Here is an 18310-nt window from a genome sequence, read left to right as displayed (position 1 = left end):
CACAGACACATATACAATTCACTCAGCAAGAGTTCTGGCATATCACATTTAGCTTTTAGTTTAATGCAAAAAAATACTCAGTGCACTTCAAAAGAAAGAATGAAAGTAAACTTGTATCAAGCATTGTTAGCAGTATTAGTGAGCTACACATACAGAAGGAATTCAGTAAGGTCAGCGATCATCTGTGAAGTTTCAAGTGGTTCACTGTGAAGTTCATCTATTTCACATACATTTTGCACAATAATTATGGCCATAGCTGTCAGATCAGAGCATGGCTTTTTGACCTCCTCTACCCTGGACAGCTGTAATTAGTTATTCTTAGCAATACTTTGAAAGGAAAAAAAAAAAAAACCTTCCAAGGATGCACTGTGACCTGACTGCATTGTAAGCTGCATCATCTGCCTATTGAATTCCAGGTACAGGTACAGTTCAAGATGCTACTATGGTTCTCAAGGATTGCATGGCTAAGACATTAGTTCTCAGAAGATACCAGTAATCCACTGTACATCAGTTCAGTCAAGTCCAGTTAATGAGCTCATGGTCGCATTATCTTGATTGGATTTTATGTCAAGCCATTCTCAACTAGACATTTTTGTTCACCTATTATTGAAAAATGAAAACAACTCAGTTTCTTACAATGCATTTTCATGTGTGACACATTTAGGAAAGTCATAAATATGCAAGCAATTGACTGCTTTAGTTTTCTTACATTCAAAACAAGAACAAATTAAAAGGTTAACGCTAATGTAGCACATCATGACTTTATATGACCCTTCATACTAATTTACTCTTACCAATCTAATATTTCCATTAAACTCAAATATTATCTAGATGTAGTCTGCACATTCAGCATCACTGTTCTTAAAAAAAATGCTGCCATTATTAACTGTATTTTAGTAATGGAGAAGCTGTGTCATAAACATATGAAGTGGTGTTTCCAAAAATCCACTACCTGGCCAAGAAACTGAAGCAATAAATGCCAGAATTAACGATATCATGTTTGCAGCTTAGAAAAATGCTGTATTTTGTGTAAATAATGTAATGTAGGCACCCAAATGTAATAAATTTAAATAGCTGCACCCATATTAGTAAACAAAACATATCAGAACACATGCCTTCCAATACTTGAAACATAGAATCATAAAATCACTTAGGTTGGAAAAGAAACTTAGGATCATTGAATAGATTTCTTCTTTGTGTGCAATCATGGCTTGAGGCGAGAAGCAATAGGGTTTGGTATTTTGAGAGCAGGATAGATTATATTTTGAAAGTTCTTGGAGGATTTTTTACAGAAAGAAAAAGGATTTGTCTCAATTGTCATGTCGTGTATTCTTGAAAGCCTGTGTGTTCAAACATACTGGCAGATTATTCTGAGTTACAGACAAACTAGCTTCAAAGCCCACAAGCAACCAGCTTAAGCACATTAAACCAAGGAGCCAATTTAAAGAACAATTATAAAAACAATGTATAGAAAAAAACATTTTTTTAAAAAATCAAAGCATTTAAATCACATTAAAAGACTTAGATTCAGTTCTAGGTAAAACTAGCCATATACTTGAATGTTCACACTTTACAAGCACACTCAGAGAGCCTCTCCAAGAAGGAAAGCAGAAAAGAGAATGCTAGTTATTAGCAAAGGGAAAGGAAGGACTCCTAACTTCTCAGAGCTCCTAACATTAATCCACCTAATAAGGTTTGCCTTTATAGTCCAATATGCACTTTTCACTGTCAGTGCCTACTCATTAGCACAGATATATTTTACATCCATATTTGAGGAATAATTAAAAATGGGCAGACAGAATAGATTTTTGCATAACTGTAATATCAACACACAAGAAAAACTCCTACTTTTCAGAGTTGCAAATCTAGTAGGATAAGTTCTGGGGTACATAAAGTTATATACTACTATGAAGTAAATTTTACTTTTAAAATTAATTTACTTTGTATCCTTGGAAAAGGATTTTACTTGATTTTGAAAGGATGATACTTAATCTATTTAAAGGTTTTGGCATGAAAAAACAATTATAGAACAAGCATTTCTACTCTCAGATGAAATGGATATGCATTTAAATGCTGGTAGCTTTTATAATAAAAATTAAATTGGAAATATAAGCTACTGTTGTTAAGGGGGAAAAAAGCAATTAAAAAAACTCAACTGAAATCTAATCCTTATCCTTCCCAATTAAAATTAAATCAACCCCAAACCTGCCTATCATTAAAAGGTTCTTATTGTCCTAATGATGCTTTGATAACATACACATATTAATCATGGTATAATACTTATCCTTACATACCAAACCATCAACTATTCTACTGTTGGAACCAAATGAAAGAGAAGAGCAAATTTATGTTATGTTTTAAGATGAACTTTGCACCTTAATTCAATTCCTGTTCCCATTGATAAATTACTAACTCCAAATTATTATACTCCAGAGCTTTAAACCCTTTAAACCTAAGAGACACAGAAACAGAGCCAATATAGCCTTCCCATCAAGCTCTACTATGCTGCCTAAAAGCATACTAATTCACAGATGAAACATGTTATATGATATGACCCCTAATGAACTTAACAGCTGTTTGTTGCCATCCCCTGTCAATGGCTGAAACAAACATAAATTTACCCTTTCTCTTTACTCCTGGAAATACTGTCTCAGCAGTCACCCGCCTCTTATATAGATTTTGCAAATGTGTGCAACAAGGCAGGCTGATTGACCTATAAAACCAGAGATCTAGCAGATTTTAAGCACCAAGATAACAGATACTGTAACCTTGCATCAGTTCATCCTTGATTGGCCAAAGAGGGCTACAGCTGGTAAGAAAATAATGACCGGTAAAATCTGCTGCAGGGTGAACAAAATCCAAAGAATATAAGCCAAAATTAGAGTTCATCACAACCACAGATATAATAAGATGCCTAACAGTATGGCTATTCCTTCCAGAAATGAAATTAATAAGTGCACGTACAGGTAGAGTTGTAGAAGACAGAAAATCTTGTTTGTTTCATAACAGTTCAGATAACCAGAGACAGGAACACCTAATTGAGCCAGCAGGGAATACCAATGAAAGAAACAAGACTGAATTTCTGTATCCTGTATGATTGGAAAAGACAGTCATACAGCGTAAGACATACTCCCTCACGACTCCAGACTAGCATAAATATAAAGCAGAGGTGAAGAGACACATACCCATTCTGCACTTACTAATCATAAAATCACCTAGGTTGGGAAAGATCTTTAATATCATTGAGACCATCTGTTAAGAGTAACAGTCTGTAATGGCTCTGGGTAATAGGAATCTCTTCATACAGTGGGAGATCTGGGTCTTATGCCCAGAACCCTGGGTTCTGTGGCTGTCCAGCCCAGGAAAGCTTCTTATGATTACACACTATCCTGAACTGGAAGCTTCTCTAGACAACACTGACATTGACACTGACTATGTAACATCATGTAACTGAAACATGTTATTTATGGTTCTAGAGAAGATCGTGTAGGAGACGGAATTTCAGTTAGGAACGTGATATGTTCCTAAGCTTGAAATATAGTATTATGCATAAGTGATATTATAGCTATCTGAGTAAAAATGCAACAGCATCTCTTCTGTGGAATGATGTTATACTGCTGTCCATTCATAATTCTGCCACTTTATACTGGACAAAAAGCCCAAAGCCTATTTCAGTGTACTTCACACCACTTTTGCTCACTATACATTTCCAAACCATAGTCACTTGAAAGATTGTCTTGAGTCACCACAAATTCTGCTTCTTAAACATGAAATTGTTACTACACTGCATTTTCACACCTCTGCCTTTATAATTTGTCTTGAGATTTTAATGCATATAATGCCAAGTTTAATGTTGGTAGAGGAAAAAAAGATAATTACAATAAAACATCATTTTGGGATGCTTCATTTCAAGACCAAGGACCAGAAACAGTGTGCCTTCCCCAGCCTTCCCACACTACCTTTAAGCTTTGTAGAAATAAAGATTTAGCCAGCACTTGGCTGAGTTATTCCCCCAAGCTTTTAATGTATTTTTTAAAGATATTTAGTGCATACATTTTATTATATTGATGTGTATTCTAAAGGATTCAAACCGGCATTCATAATTAATCTCTGAAAGCTCTTTAAGCTGTTCTGTACCATCTTGTCAATAGCAAACACATCTTTGATGGAAACAATGAATCCAGCTCCTTTTAGAAATGTTGGAAAGACACATTTATTGTTTAATATACTGCATACATTTAAACATACTTTAATCCTTCTAATCATAATCACTTTTTTCCAATTATTTTTCTTCAAAGCTATCTGCCCTTCTGCAGATATGTATTTAGTATTCACTTTCCAGCACAGCTGAATCACCTCACTGTTTTTCCCTTTTTTAAAACCTCCTCACATTACTTGCTTACAACTTAGAATTAACCATTTTGAAATCTTAAGATTCCTTGGCAGAATGCAGCCAATTCAAAGTTCTGTTTTAATACACAAGTGGACACTCTAAATAGACAATTATGCCTTGGCATAAATGTTGAGTGACATGGCTTAGAAGAGTTGTATCTCCTCTCTTCATGATCTCTATGGATGTCTGACTTTACGCCCTTATGAAGCACTCTTGTTCAGGCTGAGAAACACCACTCTTTGGAGAAAGTGAGGTTTGAGCAGTGTTAACCATTAATTGAAATATTTCTTCTTATTGCTCTGTCTTGTTTCTCCAGTATGAATAAGGAAGAAGTTTATGTGTCATCAGTTTTTTCTTTTCTTTCTTGCTTTTGTCTAGGGCAAACCCAAAAAGCAGGTCAATGTACAGCAGTTAAAAATTATGACAATGTATCCTTCAGTTATATTTAACCACAGACTTTATTTTCACTTGTACCAGACTTTTATTCTGTCATATTTGAAGATTTTAGTTTGCTGATTTGTTTAAATGTTAGAAAGAGAAATGACAAAATCAAATATTTAAAAGATTTCTAATTGTAATTTAAACTTATAACTTTACGGTGAGAAAATGCCTCTGGCTGCACAATTACTTAATATCCTCAGTGTTAAGTCTTTTTATCAGAATAATTAATATTTTCAATGGTAGTGCATAGAAGTCACAATGCTACCATTTCCATTCACCCCTGGACATGTTCCAGGCCAGGCTGGATGGGGCTCTGAGCAACCTGGAAGGTGCCCCCGCCCACGGCAGGGGGGTTGGAACTAAAGAATCTTTAAGGTCCCTTCCATTCCAAACCGTTCCATGACTCCGTCATTCTATGACGCTATGGATTCAGGTTATCCCTCTCTTTAAAACAAGTTTTAACAGATCAGCTGTAGAAGAGACAGAATGCCTAAATGTGTCTACATATCAGAATTCACAGCTGTATCCTAAGAAAATCCTCTGGTATAACAAGTATGATCTGTCAGATTTCTTCTAATTCTTAAATAACTCTTCTTTTCCAGTATTTTTTTTGCCTCTCTTTTTTTTTTTTTTTTTTTTTTTTTTTTTTTTTTTTTTTTTTTTTTTTTTTTAAGTTATAGGCCAGCTTACCAAAATGTAAAGAGTTTACAAAGGTGTACAATTATATCTTCATCTTGGTTTTGGAGACAAAACTTCAGGAGGAAACACTCCGGAGTGAGTGTCTCCTCTGAAGGGACAAGGGCCTCTCCCCTTTTCCTCCACCAATAAGACAAGTGGGTCACAGCAAGTGAGAGTAGAAAAAAGACCTCAAACTGTTTATTAACACCAAACAAAACAGGGTAGAACAGGGGAAAAAACCTCAAAATACAACAAATTACCAGAGAGGGAACAGACACACAGGCTCAGACCAGCCAGGGCCACCCCGCAGGCACCCCCGGACCAGCGAGGAGGGAAGGGAGGCAGTGAGACAAGGGGAAGGGAAGAGAAAAAAAGAAGAACCAACACAACCTTTTCCCAGCTAGCTGGAACACAAAAGAAAACCCAAAAGCCAGCACAGCGCTCCCGGCGCACTCCCCCCCCAGCCCTGCCCAGCCCCAGAGCCCTGAGCCCTTGGGCTGAGCCGTTCAACCGCCCCGCACTCGGTCCCGTGGCCCCGCCCCCGGGTCCATCCCAAAGGCACAGCGTCCTTGGGCATTGGGCGTGCGGTTAAGGAATAAAGCGGCTTCCTAACATCACCCCAGGGCAATCTTTCACCCTATCTGGCAAAAAACCTATTCTCAAGGAGCTTAATATCACATGTTATTAGAATAATACTACCCTTCAAGCATAATAAAAAGAAAAATGAGGATATCTTTATATTACAGATCATATGGAAGCTTTGAGATTAAGTGACTAGTCTGCAAAATTACATTGAAGGCTTGAAGTAAAGCCAAAACCTAAACTTAAGTCTCCTGTCTATTAATATGTTTCAACGACAGAAACATCCTTTTTTTTTTATGTAAATCTTGTATTTCACAAAGTTAACTATAACCATGTAAGAATAAAAAAGCCTAGCTAAATATTTTTCTAGATTCACTGAAGTAAAACCCTTTACAGTGGCTTGAGACCCATGATTCTCATTAGAATAATGGTCTCTCAGTCAAGGTATAATAAGAATCAGAGATAAGTATAAATTATGCTCTCTCTATTTTTTCTTCTGTCACTTTCCACATTCCATTGTTTCTCTGAAGACAAGGCAGAACTGGATAATATTAATAAACCTCAGAGCCCATACCTCTAGCAGTTGGTATAATTATGTTATTTAAGGAAGTCTACATAAGAAATTCCTGGCTTTCTCTAAAATATACTCTAGTTCAACAGTGACAATGTGAATAGGGGGTGTGGGGAGTTGAAGGGAAAAAAAAAAGCATGTGCTCTTTTCGCACAATACTTTTTATTGGGTTAGAGATACTATTTCCTTTCAATATACATGGAATTGTTGGCATCACTAACACAAAAACAAAACAACTGAATTGTTGCCACAATACGCAAAGAAAAGAATAAATGGAAAAAATACGATTATCTCCAAATATATATTAATCCACAGCTTCTTTATTTATTATGCACGTTTGTCAGGAGCTTCCAAGCTGATTCAGACCAGCCTCTTTGATTATGCCTCCTTGAATGTTTTCAGGAGACCAAACTCTTACCAGTATCCCTGGAAAAAACATTTTACTAAGTCAAAGGTACAGTAAACCGTCATTAAATGCATATTTACCAACATGCCTGAGAGCAACAGACAGCAAGAGCCCCAGCATTTATGAAGATGAATACAGCCGTGCACATGGAACAGATTACATGGTGCAGAAGGGAATGAAGCAGCAGCCTAGTACTGAATTCCCCATGTCATCTGGAAAAACATACAAGAGAACTCAACTGACTGCAGTAGAAACACACACATGCTTCAAGTGGGTAATATTCCTACTTATTTTGCTTGCTCAGAAAGGATTCAGGATTTACAAGACAATTCAAATACCAGTTCTGAAACCCAGAAAGTCAAAAATCACATGGTGATGCTTTTGCTTTATGAGCACTAGGGTACCACAAGAAAATGCTTTCCTGTGTAGAAATATTTGAGTCATGATCAAATTCTTTGTAAATACTCTCAGTCAAGAAAATAAATTACTCTGCTTATTAACTTTCTCTCATGCATAATTATCAGATCACTTTTTTTTTTCTCTACTGTTTTTTGCTTTGTTTTGTTTGGTTTTCAGATCCATGATTTCCTCAAAGCACATACCAGCATAGGAGGTATAGTTCTTGTGATGGCATCATTGTTGCCATGTATTTTCTTACTTAATCTTTTCTTCTTTCTTCATTCACAATTTGTTGGTCATCTCTTTAAACTATTTTTATCTTCGAGGATGCTATTTCCTATCATAGGAATATATTTTATGTTCTTAGCAAATATACATGGATACCTTGAAATAGCTTGTATTCAAAAGATTTTCTTTGCAATATTCCATTACTAGCACGGATGCTGACCATATTATTTTGTAATTATTATGAGGGATTCTATAATTTCAGAATTATCTGCAGATTGCATCAATAAATTTATATATTTTCTTTAAAGCAATTGTATATTTATGCATGCTGACAGCATAAAGTCTAGAGCAGAGAAAATTAATGAATTCAATGCAAGCCATACTTCATTTATCTGGTAAAAAAACCCCATACCAAACTATTTTCTTTTAAATTAGAATCGTATGAAGGACTAACATAAAACCTTATGGGTGTCAAAATGTATTATTAGTGTGTTACAAGATTGTATCCATTTTGTCCTTTGAACAAAGATAATTAATTGAGTTGATAAAACTTATCTTTCATGAAGTTCTTTTGTTTTGCATTAATTAATTCATAGTGCATACCATATCAACTTCTTTATTCTTTCCTTAGGATGAACTTGAGACTAGTTCGTCTGTAACATCGAGCTGGCCTTTTCAAGTATTAGAAGAAACAAAATTTTCCTTAGACTAGCTCACGGATTTGATCAGAAAGTTCACTTCTAATAAATATATTGTTACTTTGTCTGCTATCTATTATGTATTTTTAATAGTTCAATATTAACATCTCACAAATTAAAACCAGATCAGATAGCATTTCAATAAAAGAAAACTTACAAATGCACCCTATTGGCCATATGATTGCTGTATTTTCAGTATGGCCTGTCTACCAAGTTCTGATGCTAGCAAAGTCTATTTTTTCCTAATATTTAAAATATTGTTTTCTTTTTTCTTAATCTTGCTCAGAATTTTTCATGGATATATTTAACGTCCTTTATATTCCTATAGTCCTGACTGCATTTTTCTAAAATCTCTAACTATATCGAAATTGAAGGATCCACAAGCACCTTAAGACCGTTTCCATGCAGGAATAAAAACTGGAAGGCAACACTCTTCCTTCTAATGTCTACAGAGACTGGTGGTCATTTAGGCTTGATTCAAGCTTTCTGAGTCACTACTGATTTTGCAGGCATGCAGGAATATAGTTTGTATTTTAAAATAATGAAAGAGGAAATTGAATTGTTTTAAAAGTAAAACTACACTGCTGTCTGTATTGCAGCTTTGTCTCCAGGTCTTTGGCCTTGTCTCCTTACAATCTTGATCTCCCTGAAGTACCCTGGCTGTGGTTCATTGCTTGCTGAGTTGGGGGTATCAACAGACCCAGTTACAAGCCCTGGTCTCTGTCTCTTGCGTATAGATAGTTTAGGGCTGTACTTCATCAGCATCCGTGTTGTGGTCACCCCCTGCTCAATGTTCCCTTTCCCTTAGGCAGCAGTCCCTGACCTCCCTTCTCCCAAAAATATGAGATACACTTTTGAAGTAAAACCATTTGTGAAGACCCAATCTTGCAGTCAAGGTAAGTGAAAATTTTAAGATGACCTATTAGTTGTTTTCTGTTTGAATTTAAAGGTAGTTCTACAAAAATATTCTGTAAAGTTCATTATTTTTTTTTCTTCCCATTCTACTCTCCCCTGTTCTCATTTTTTTTTTTTTCACAGGGAACTCCAAGCACTTAAATTATGCTTTGACCATGAGAAATTACTATTTTGAATAAAATGGCAACTGAAAGCTGGAGACTGTTTTCCAGAGCTTGTTTTCTTCATGTCCTATAAGCTTGTTCTCATGACTTTTCTACAGGAAAATTTCACTGGTGGGGGTTGGAAAGGGAATAGATATGAAGATGGCCTTTTGGGAGAATTTTTCATATTTCTGATTAGGGAGAGGGATGAAAGACTTGCAGTAATGAGTTTGATGAGGACAAGCAGTAGCATAAATTACTTATTACTATCTACATTTGTTAATGTGATCTAGCTATAAAATTATAACCACTTTTAAAACAAAACTGCACTTATGCTCCATGAAACTCCATTTCTGATTGGGATGTGCATTCTTAACTTGAGACAATCATTCAGCATAGATCTAACAACAGCAACAGCAAAAATAGAGTTGCTCAGCTGCAATTGATTTTTCAGGAAAAAAACCCTTTAAGCTTCTGTGAAATTCATTGCTAACTACATAAAACTATACAGACTGTCTTTTCCTTCTGATAGATTTGGCCACAGTTAAGCATTAGCTGCAATAGCCTACTTACCAGTGGCCAAAATAACAACAAAAAGAAGGACTTTGAAGTACTGGTTCATTAACTACTGTTATGGCAGGAATCATGCTGATTCCTGGGAAAATATGCTGAACTGAGAAAACAGATGATCCACAGATTGATTGTTTACTTTGCTATCTAGCTGTATCTTAAAAAGGAGAAACCTATATGCTTATTAAAGGATTGCTTCTTGCAAAGATTTAGAGATCTGGATTAAAAAAAAAAAAAAAAACAACAACCTGAAAAGTAGAAATAAATAAGAAAAGGTAAGTACAAAAATTGTTTACTCTTGATAAATAAGTTCTATCATCACTGTCTGTATGAAATGAGAGAGCAGATGAGCAGAAGAATAAATTTACTATCACAATTGCAGCAGAGGTTTTTCACTGTGTGGTAAATAGCTTTGTCAGAGTGCTCTGAAACTCCTGAAGAAAAAAAAAAATCTAATTCCAGGTTTCCTTTTTCCTTCTTCAGAAAAAATTCGTAACAGTGCAGACCTCACGCAGGTGTAGATAGTGACTTTTGCCAAGACAGTTTGCACTGCACTTGCACTGCACAAATATCTCTTGTGTGTACATATACACGTATGCATAGGTGCAATACTGCACCCTAAACTGGAAAAGAGGATAGTCTTACAACTGTACATCTTTTGAGGGAGAATTCATTTTCCTTTCTTGAGCTTCTGTGTGGAAGTATCTTAGCTTGACAATAACAATACCACATATTTTTATACCACTTCTTCCCTTTCCAGCTGGTTCCACTGCTGGGGTCCTGCTCAGTAAGGTGAGCTCTTTCTCCTTTTCCTGAAGTTAATGGCACATAGAAACCCAGTGTTACTGAAGAGGACAACTGAGCGGCGGCTTGCAATCCTTAGAAGCAGACAATCAGGCAGGGAGAAGGGTGAGCCTGCAGGATAGATGTTGACTTACCAGAAGGGATGATGGCTCATAAAAATAATGATAGTTGGGAGTTTGACACCTGTGGATAAGTTCTTGTGAAATGTTCACAGCACCAAATAATTGAACTAGCATGTAGTGTGACTTGGGATACAGAGATGGGAAAAGACACACCAGAGGGAGACTGCTATCATGCTCTCAAAAGAAGCTACAGTAAGATGCTAATTTGTTTTGCAAACCTTGTTTCCTTATTTTCTCACATGCAGTATTGCTGCAGCCCATTTCTTTGTGCAATGATACTATCAGTAAGCACCACAATTCTACATTGACCTGAGATTACTAAGGAGACGTATATGTACATCAGCAGTGCACCAGGAGGTGCCACTTCAGAGGTACAGCACTCCCAATGTCCTTGGACAGCAGGCCATGAAGGCTAATGGAAGGCACGGGGAGAGTAAACAAGTCACTGCAGGTTGCTTAGGAGACCCAGCATTGCTTGGGAAAGCTGAGGACAGGACGTTGTATCTCTCAAATAGCACTGGTACTGTCCTGGGGTGATACCAAGACAGGTATCAAGACAGCATTTGTGCACACACGTCACTTAGGAACAGAAGGCAGATTAGTTTAGCTGCACACTAAATAGTCTGACACATTCCGAATACGGGTGGCAGGGGTGACACTCCTGTTCCTGGTCTTCCTTGTGCACTCTGTAAATTACACGAGGGTGGAAGGGAGCACTCCGCAGGGTGAGTCAGAGGGATTCTGCTGAACAGTACAAGTGCTCATCATTTGGATGCATTTGGCCAAGCAGGGGACATGAGAAACACTCATTATATTAGCTGTACTGGGAAGAGATATGATTCTGATATAGCAGGCAAAAAGCTAAACTAAAAGTGATTTAAATATTAAAATGAAATGAATTAAAAAAAAATCTAACCATCTGCCTAGTAAAAATTAAGCAAACCTTGAGAATTACTGAAAGATGTCTGCCTAATTCTACAAACTCAAACCTGTTCAGTGAATGAGATTTAGAGATATCTGTCACAATCCTTCTCAGTGTTTATATCTCTAGCTAAACATGTTCCCAAAAGACAGTGCACATCAGCTGACCAAAATTTCTATTCTTAGCCACAGACACGAGAAACGTGAAACAGCTTATTCATGGTTTGAAGAGAAATATGTTCACACAAATTACCTTGCATTTGCTGTGGGATATACACATCTGTGATTATTAAAACACTATCCATGGGTAATTTGCTTGTATCTGAGACTTGTGCTTCAAAATCTAGATTTCTTCTTTTTATTTTCCTTTTTCTTTCCAAATGGTTCAAAATCAATGGGAGATCAGACTTGTATTTGAAGTAATTTTTTGAATCTCTTTTGTCTTTCACCTGCAGATTGTATGAATTTTTATTATTCAAGCAATTAAAATAGTGGATGAAAGGGGGTTCAGAACATAACTGTAATAAATGTCCTTTTAGCTTACAAGTCTTTAATAATTATCCTGAGATTGATTTTTAAGCAGTTGAACACTTACCAGAGGCAGATTACACCTACGTCATATATCAATAGTTCATTTATCAGCTATCCTAAGTGCCAAAATCTTTCCTAGGTTTTAATTAATTGAGAAAGCCCATCTAACAAAGAGATTGGTTAGACATGACTTATTCTTCAAACACAGGTGATAGGAGGATAGGTGTTATCTCTCGATCGCAATCTTATAAAATTGGTGTTTATTTATTGAGAATAAAGGTACCTCAGTGAAATTCTGTATATGTGCTCTGTGTGTCTTAAGCCTATAAAATGATACCTTCTTCATTTAATTGTTATAAATCCATCGCTTCTTCATTGCTTTCAAACTCCTGCAGTAAGAGACAGTATTTCTTTCAAGCACCATGTTCAATGAGCATCCCATTAAATAAACCTATGTATTAAGAGTCCCTTGAAAATGAAATAATCTACAAAAATTGCTCCCTAGATTTGCAATTTCAAGGCATCTGAAATGAATATAGAGCATGAATAACTTAATTCAGTATGGGGGGACAAATTTAAGTGAAGAATTTCTGTAAAGAAACACATCAAAAATTAAATAGAATCTCTGCTCTCTATTTTAGAATATAGGTGAGAAAATAATAACTGGAAACAGGTGTGATATATGAATCTTAAATTTATTTTCAGGAAGTTTTTTTTCTATTCATGATCACAATTAACTTTTATTTCTCTATTGGAGCATTGTACCTAATTCTGGTAATAGGCATGGTTTTTCATTACTATAGTTGTGCTATGTGATCATAAAACATAATATAATATGGCCCATAACTGTGGGGTTTTTTTCCAGAAAAGAAATTACAATAGTCAAAACCAAATTACAGTACAGTCCATCTCCTCTTTGATAGGTTGGGGGTCTTTTGTTTGTTCTTTTTTTTTAAATTATCAACAAAGTCTGCTGTATGTGTGTATTAAGTAAGAAACAAGTATTTTGTAACATGTTAATTATCACCCTATCATGCTATTTTAAAATAGAGAAATTAGTAAAATGTGTAATGTTTCATGTGGGATTATCAAATTAGCTTTTCTATAGTACATTTGTTCACCAAGTAAACACAAGATACATCTGTTTATTTAAAATTATTTCTTACTGACAAAAGTCTTTATGCCTTGAGGATAAAGGTGTCACTATGGCATTCTTTATGCTATAAGATATCAGTTCAGCTGCCCACATTCCAGCATCTTGAAGCAAATTAAGACACTCTCACATGTCTTGTCTGGTCTTCAGATGGCATCACAGAAAGAATCCTCTAAATCCACTACAGTATCTGTCAACCCCATAGAACATATCTCAGACATCTTAAGGCATGTCAAATGGCACTAGGTATCTATGCAGGAGAAATTGAACTTAGTTGTTAATTGAGCTTAGAGCAGTATTCATCTGGACATTTATGGCCATTTCCTTTAGCAAGGATATTATGAGCTCTCTGACTGCATTATTCGGCTTTTGTTCTAACAATATGTGCTTCAATTGCTCGACTACATTCAAATGTCTACATCACAGGAACTGAAGTTAAGTAAAATGACTGGCTTTTCCAATTCTCTTTGGTTCAGTGGTCAGAAGTTGCAAGTAGAATTTTACTGCTCCTGAAAAGTCAGTAAAAAGATTTAAAATTACATAAAGAAGGAACTGAAGCATGTATTATTTTGATCACTAAATGCAAAACTTTTTTTTTTCAATTATATTTCTAGAGATTAATAGTTACATTGCTACTGCTCACTCTTAATAATATATTTAATAAAATTAGCAAAACTCAACAGCATTGTTGTGGATGAGTACATGCATCCAGCAATGCAATAGGAATTATAAATAATGAAATACAAACCCTGAGCTCTGGATTTGTGTAAAGCCTGCAAAAAAGAATTCCCCATTTCATTAACTAAGGACACTGCTTAGGGCTCAAAGAGCCACAAATAGGGCAGTCAGTGGATAAATATTCTCCTAACTGCTCACATCTCATGAATGTTCTTTAAGACATTCTGTTGAAGCTGAGAGGGTCCCACCAAAGCTGCTAAGTGGGAGTACCACAACTGTCACCCTCAGCAGTTATTTGTATATAGCTGGTAGACAGTGGCACACAAACCATCAGCTGTCTCGTACAACAAGCACATGACAATATTATGATTTCCCATGTATCACTTCATGGGAGTGATAAACAAATGAGTATTTCTAAAGTATATTCTCTGTATCAGAATTGCAAAGTGCATTCTCTTGCTCTTAAAAAATCACATGAAATAAAAGAATAAAGGTAAAAAAATAAGTATTTTATTCTGTTGAATGACATATTACCAGTGCTATTTAAAAAATCTCTTACTGGAGATGTTTGAAGAGACTTAGGTGGATCAATGCCTGACCGACATATTGACATTTAGCTGCCTAAGTACAACTGTGTGCAATTTTAGCTTAGAGCTTAAGGATAACAAGCTTAGCTACAAATTTTATTCTAAGGGGGTACCTGCAATACTTGTTGATTGATAGATTGATCAACAATCCTTAAGGCAAACAAAACAGTAAAAGAGAAGAGAGAGTTCATTTGCTTCAATCCAAGCATAGAAAATTTTAAGACATTAATGGACAGCCCTAATTCAAGGATTTCCAATATGTGGCAGTTTAGATTTACTTTAGGTTTATTAACTCAGTAACATTTAAGGGTCCACAGGCCTGCTGTTTGGTTTAGAAATACTTTTTTTTTGCCAGTCCATTTTTAAACAAGGAATAACCATTGCAGCATTTCAGTACATCTTCAAAGAGCGTCTTTTTAGAGTGTTGTTCCTTGGAATACTTTATGTATGCTCGTGCATGAGGCCATCAATTTGCTTTTATATTTTTATTCCTGTTTACATTAGGCACACTGACTGAGTTTATTCTGGTATTATGCTAAGAAAAAGCATCATAATGGATGACAGCTCTGAAGTATTGAACCCATACGCATGCAGAACACTCTCAATTAAATGTGGCTCACACACCAAATTTGTTCAGTTTAATTAGTAGAAAAATACATGATTGTTTCTGAGTTTCTAAAACCTCACATATTTTTCAAAAAGGTATTTGAAATCACAACAATCAGTGACAGTAACAGTCTCATTAAAGGTCAGGAGATTTATGGTCTTAAATTACAATGTAAAAATCTAAACCTATTTGGATCTTTGTCCATAATAAAAACAAAGCTGTTTCTAAATGTCATTTTATCTGCCTGATACTGAATTCTACTTGCATCTTCCTTTAATGTTCATGTCATAGTCTCATCTGAAGGTAGAACAAAGGAAAGATGGCAAAAGAAGACCACAAGAAATTTATTACCACAGTGAATCTAATTTTCTGGAATAATCTTGGACTCATGGAAGTATGCAACTATGTTTCCTTCAAGCAGGATTCTGCATTTCATGGCCTAATACTGACCTGAGAGCAATTTCTTAGAGTGAATAGACCAGTAGGTGTCTGCTGGGAGCAACTTCTCAGTCTTCCCTGACCTCCATAAAGAGAGACTGATTCTGTACATTTTACACCACTAACATATGTTCCCTTATTTTTCTCTTGCCTTGCTTTGAAGGAGTCACAAAGCTGAAGGTGCTAATGAGGAAAAGCTCAACTTATCACACTGAGTTAGCTGCTGTAATGGACCAAAAATGTGCTAGATTACCTGGAAATACTTTTCTTTTTTCTACTGCCATTATGGCAAGTTCTTGTATTCCTCACTTTTATGCCTCAACCAGATGCCTAAAGGCAGGTGTGTGCTTATTCAAGGCTAAGGGCCACCATGGGCTCTTTTGTGAACATAGTGGGGAGATATATAGGAGGGAAACACCTTTTGCTCTCTCTTCCCTATTTAGCAGTAAAAATAAAACCAACAGTGCTTTTGGTCCTCAAACCCACACACACATTCTACCTTACCTATTGACAACACTGATAACTTTTAACAGCTTGTCATCCCTCACAGGATAAGGACTCCAACTTGTATATTCAAGAGGCCTCTCTGGTGAATCCGTATTCTGGTTTTGTTTACAGAGCATTTTGAACATAAGTAGCTATTAAAAAAAGTTAAAACTCTCAATTATTTGTTCCCTTTTTAACTCTACTGTTGTGTAAAGCTTTTATGAAGGAAGAGGACTGCCTTCTTCAATTCTGTTTGGTTCAGTAGTCAGAAGTTGTAAATAAAATTTTCAAAAATGAAAACATTATTGCTGTTTTGTAAGAATCTCATTTAGAAGGAATCATAGATAGGTGTTAGCTTTTTCCTGTGTACTGAAGAGTAACTGAAATGAAGATACTATTAATGTAAGATCCCATTAAGGAAAGGAAATACATTCTTATTTAAATTGGTGGGACTTCAAAACTAAGTTTTCTGGAACATATTTCCTGAATGAAGCTCAAGCTTCAGAAAGAGGGCAAACACAGCACTTTTCTTGTTTCTGATTTCTTTTCAGTGATGGATTTGAAAGGTATATGTAGTTAATATTAATAAGAAGCAACTGTTCTTTAGGAGAGAGAAGGAATGTGGGGTTTACTTTATTGGTATTTACAGCTTCTGAGTTTGTCCAAAACACAAGAACATCTACAGACTATTGACAATTAGTAAAACTACAGACTACAGTTACTGGTCTTTTTTTGAACAAGTTGAAGTTTAGAAACAAAATCCAGTTATATCCACTTCAGCAATCCAAAGTGTGTTTGCTTATGCTTTGCAGAAAAGTGTGGTGCAGACTTACCCAGGTTAGTATTGTCCAGGTCACTATTAACAATCCATATTCTTTTAACTAAGAAACAGTGATTAGGCTGAGAAACCATAGAATATTTGGATAGGAATAAATGTATCCTTGAAACTTGGGATTTACATTAGTCAAACCATTGTTTCCCACAGAGCACTGTTTTCCTGGGTACCCATGCACATCTCTATTCTCCCTTTGTTTACTTCAAAATTGCAGTAGATTTCACGAGTTAATATAGCATAAATAACATAATTAAAAACAATTTAAAAACTTGAACTATTGTAGAGGTAACATAATGTTTCTTAGATTGAAGTCAAGATGGTACTTTTAATAGCATTGCAGGGCTGGCACAAATTCATAAAATAGTATCTTTCTGTGAGTCAAAACAAATGGCATGTTATTTCCAAATATTTTGATTTATTATTTAATTTAAATCACAATTATTAAAAAGGTCATAAATTTTTAATGATATAAATATTTTAAACTATATTCAGTAAAACATGTTGATATCAAGTATTTCACAGCAAAAAAAGCATAATATTTTCTAGTATTTAATGTATATGTCTTATTCTTAAAATAAAATTTTAACACATTAAATTTGTTTTGAAATTACAGCACATATGCTCTATTTTGAAATAAGTAAGGCTTTCTAGAGATGAATTCTTAATTCAAAACTCTGTGGGGCTCGTGGGAATTTATGCATTGAGAGCAGGAGTCCTTTTATCAATTATAGTAATAATTTAGAGTATTATTGCACCGCATAGCTTTATTTTTTTTTATTTTTTTTTTACTAAAAATAATTCATTTTTTTCAAGTTATGTGTCATTCTGGTATTCTCCACAGGATTGGATGGGGTTATTCAATCTCCTCTTCCCCAGTCTTTCAGCCTTCTGTGCTGGGGGAGGAATGACTGCTAGAGTGCAGAAGTGAATGTTTATTGCAACAGCATCCAAGCCTATTTCCCATACAGAGTTTCCACAAAACAAAAAGGTGTATTTTGATCATAGGTCATATGTATGTGTATATATTTTCATACATATCTGTACATAACTAACCTAAGAAAATATTTATATTAACGAGATTGCTTGTGCTTCCTGTTAGCTGTCTGCTGTAAGTTACTCTGAAT

The 18310-nt window shown here is 35.4% G+C and overlaps 1 protein-coding gene and 1 long non-coding RNA gene across 3 annotated transcripts in view; both read right to left on the bottom strand.

Moving 5' to 3' along the window:
* The window catches only part of KLHL1 (kelch like family member 1), a 190651-nt gene that overhangs the window by 149499 nt on the left and 22842 nt on the right, over window positions 1–18310 (bottom strand). The gene's annotated exons all lie outside the window — the stretch shown is intronic.
* On the bottom strand, window positions 43–2481 carry LOC138107730 (uncharacterized). The gene is made up of 2 exons (XR_011149674.1): window positions 2295–2481; window positions 43–600 (listed from the first exon to the last, which is right to left on the bottom strand). It is a non-coding gene; the product is annotated as an uncharacterized lncRNA (long non-coding RNA).

Source organism: Aphelocoma coerulescens, chromosome 1 (assembly GCF_041296385.1).
Source record: "Aphelocoma coerulescens isolate FSJ_1873_10779 chromosome 1, UR_Acoe_1.0, whole genome shotgun sequence".
NCBI lineage: Eukaryota > Metazoa > Chordata > Aves > Passeriformes > Corvidae > Aphelocoma > Aphelocoma coerulescens.
This window is presented reverse-complemented; position numbering and strand designations above follow the sequence as displayed.